This window comes from Phodopus roborovskii, unplaced genomic scaffold (assembly GCF_943737965.1).
Source record: "Phodopus roborovskii unplaced genomic scaffold, PHOROB, whole genome shotgun sequence".
NCBI lineage: Eukaryota > Metazoa > Chordata > Mammalia > Rodentia > Cricetidae > Phodopus > Phodopus roborovskii.
The window spans coordinates 165,431-166,140 of NW_026126063.1; positions in this window are offsets into that span (position 1 = coordinate 165,431).

Consider the following 710-nt stretch of genomic DNA (forward strand, 5'->3'; position numbering starts at 1 on the left):
TAGGGTAAAAATCAGATGAGTATACTCAAATTAATAAACACTTTACACATTTTTTCATTTCTCAAATATTGAAATAACAGCAGATTTAGCAGTTGCCAGCAACTTCTATAAAAAAAACATGTAAGTATTTTAGGTGCCCACCAGTCAACCATGGAAAACAATGAATACCCCTGAAGGAATTAAAACAGTTGTATTCCAAAAAAACTTTTATGTAAAAATAAAGAAAAATTAATGAGTTTAATTGGAGTCTAAACTCCCTGCAGATTCTACAAGGGCATTCTACATCATAAACACAGACTTGCTACTCAGGACAGAGGATGACAGAACTGCCATTCTGGACTGAACACATAATCAAAGGGACAAAGTTTGTTTTCTGTTTTTTCATTGGTAGGAGCAGGCTATTTCTATTCACTATAAAGGCTCACAACTCAGTTTTAATAACCGTTCAACTTGCAAGGAGTATTGAGGCACTTCATCACATCATACTCTGTCTGTTAAGACGAGCCATTGTGTCCTCTGAATCAGGAGAGTTAACTGTCCAACTCTCCTAAACTCTCCATTCTGTGAATTCATGGTTATGGACTAAAAACTGGCTGTGATGGAGTGTGTAGACAAGGGTTGATGCACAGAAAGGGATTAAATATTTATCACCATGCCAGTCTTTACAATTTAAACCTCTGGTCTAATTTTAGTAAATGTGTACTACCATG